The sequence below is a fragment of the Monodon monoceros genome, unplaced genomic scaffold (assembly GCF_005190385.1).
Source record: "Monodon monoceros isolate NGI ecotype Baffin Bay Population unplaced genomic scaffold, NGI_Narwhal_1 Super_Scaffold_1, whole genome shotgun sequence".
Classification (NCBI taxonomy): domain Eukaryota; kingdom Metazoa; phylum Chordata; class Mammalia; order Artiodactyla; family Monodontidae; genus Monodon; species Monodon monoceros.
Genome location: NW_021703765.1, coordinates 9,316,313 through 9,319,145, shown reverse-complemented (window position 1 = coordinate 9,319,145; position 2,833 = coordinate 9,316,313). Strand labels below are relative to the sequence as shown.

The 2,833-nt window shown below is 47.1% G+C and overlaps 1 pseudogene; it reads left to right on the top strand.

The window, feature by feature from the left end:
* The first annotated feature begins 914 nt into the window (after positions 1–914).
* LOC114892537 lies at positions 915–2,116 on the top strand (annotated as a pseudogene).
* Positions 2,117–2,833: the final 717 nt, after the last annotated feature.

The window sequence follows — 2,833 nt, the reverse complement described above, 5'->3', positions numbered from 1 at the left end:
TTAAAACTCTCTTCCATCATTCATTCTCCTCCTCTTCTTCAGCTCTAGTGCCCACTTTTCTGCTGTAATTGTTAACAAACTTTTCTGTGCATACTCTTTCCCTTTTGATCCTTCTGTTTGCTCTGAAATACCCTTAATATTAACCAGAGGTCCAAGTAACAAGTAGGGTGCATAATCATAGCTATTTTAGAATTATGACACATGGATGTTCTTAGAGAAGACAGGGAGGAGTGATTGCTGACCTGGAGTAGCTGAGCAATTCTTAATGTATCCGTTGCACTAATTTAGAAGTACATCCTTGGCTGTGTAATAACTGCCAGTCTAGTCTCACAATGTAAATTATAATCTTCTTGAAAGTTGATACTATCTGTTAGATTTATGTATTACTTTACTCAATAAATAGAAGTGCTTAGTCACTATTTTATGGGAAATGAGAGAAAGTGTACACATAAATGCAAGTGTAAATAGAGCCCCTAAGCACAGCACCTTACAGACTTCTGAGAAGCTCAGAAATATCACTATAAGTGCACATTGTTCTTCTCTAGGGTGATTCACCCCCAGCATATCTGGGTCATAGAACTTGTGCTGACAGAAGGCAGGATCATAATGAAAAACCATTGCATCGCCTAAGGAATGTTAATGAGAATTATACATTTTAAAAACTTTTTAATGTACTAATAATTTTCTTCTTTCAAAATAGCTTTGGATTTTAGAAAAGTCAAGTATTATCACTACTAATCTACAGATGAAAGAGCTGACACGTAAGAAAGTTAAATAACATTGCAGGTGGTATCAAGTTGTATGTCCTATTCAGTTATGAATTGGAAGTTGGCTTTGGGCTTTGAATATTGCTTTCTTTCTATCTCATTAGTCACAGTGGCTCCCTGACAGGTGGTTTACTTCTTCTAGTCAATATGCCAACTTCAGAAGCTCCAGAAGAGAGCCTGAGAGAATTTATGGCCCAGGCAAAGATGCATCTATAAGGGGGCAACAGAGGATGGCAGTCAGTGTAGGGCTCTGGAAGGTGGAGAAGAATGGGCAGGCCTTAAAGAGAAGGAACATCACCAGCCTTTCCCTAACCCAGCATCTGAAAAGCTGACCAAATTGACCAGCCTCACCTTTCATGAATAATCAATGGTGTGAATACCTCAGATCCAGACCTATATTTGTCGGCTGCCCAGGGGGCCAGGAAAAGAGCCCTCCTCTAAAACTGTTGAAGCAGGGCTCATTCCCAGGCTGGTGGGGTTCCTGAAGACATCACCGCTGTTCGTAGCTAGAGGCAGCCTGGGCTCTGACCCATTTTGCTTCAGGGACTTGGGAGCAGACCCTAGCCAGCCACTGGGGAAGGGCGGGGGCATCCAGCCCTTGACTGAGCTCTTGCCTTCCTCTCGTAACTGTGTGTGAACAGGCAGGGGGGGCTCTTGGTAACAGAGCAGGTGACGGCCCACAGTTGGAGACATCATCTGGAGCAGTGCCATCCCACACCTGCTGGCCCTGGTGTCATCAACCAGACCAGTCTCAATGCTACGGAACATCACATGGACCTTGGCCAACCCGTGCTGAAACAGGAGCCCCTGCTCTCAGAAAAAGCAGTGAAGTAGATGTGGCCCATCCTCTCCTACCTCCTGTACCTCCAGGACAGCGAGGTTCTCTTGGACACCCACTGAGCCCTGTCCTACCTCAGCGAGGGCTGCAGCAAGTACATCAGCCTCGTGATGGACGCAGGGGTCCTGCCCAGTCTGGTCCAGCTCTTGTCCAGCTCAGAACTCAATGTCTTAACCCCCTCTCTCCACGCTGAGCGGTCATCGTCCCTGGAGCAGGCCACAGACCCAGGTGGCATTGACACAGGCATGCTGAGCGTGCCCCCGCAGCATGGATAGGGCCCGTGTCCTCCATCCAGGGGAGGCAGCCGGGACCCTACCAGCTCCTCCAGCAGCTGGTTGCTTGTGGCATGATGTCTCCCTTGGCGGCTCTGCTGAAAAGTGGAAAGTTTAATGGCCAGAAGGAGGCTATCTGGACGACGGCTAACTTCACAGCTAGGGGCACTGTGCACTGGCTGATCCCGCCTGTCCACTCTGGAGTCTTGGAGCCACTGGTGGATCTGCTCACCGTGTAAGACATCCTGGACACCATCTGTTACACCCTCCAGATAGCAGAGAAGCTTTCTTTCTTTCTTTCTTTCTTGTTTTCACGACAATTTTATTTATTTTTTTAAATTTTATTTATTTATTTTTGGCTGCATTGGGTCTTCGTTGCTGCGTGCGGGCTTTCTCTAGTTGAGGCGAGCGGGGGCTGCTCTTCGCTGTGTTGCGCGGGCTTCTTATTGCAGTGGCTTCTCTCATTGTGGATCACGGGCTCTGGGCGCACAGGCTTCAGTAGTTGTAGCACACGGGCTCAGTAGTTGTGGCTTGCGGGCTCTAGAGCGCAGGCTCAGTAGTTGTGGCGCACGGACTTAGTTGCTCCGCAGCATGTGGGATCTTCCCAGACCAGGGCTCAAACCCGTGTCGCCTGCATTGGCAGGCAGATTCTTAACCACTACGTCATCAGGGAAGCCCAGCAGAAACCTTTCTGAGAAGGAAACCTGTGTCTTTCCATAGAAGAACCCCAAAAGGTAACTTCTTTAAGAAACGGCACTCCTGTATCTTATTATATCATGGGCATAAAGCTTTTTAAACTGAATGTTAATAAATTTGAAACTTTCACCCCATCTATCAAAAAAATATATCACTGTAACTACACACTTCCACACATACAAGCCCTTGCCCCCAAACCCAAAAGACCTGTACCTGAAATTGAGTGAGGCATTGTAAAGTATGACAATTTCAGTGATTTT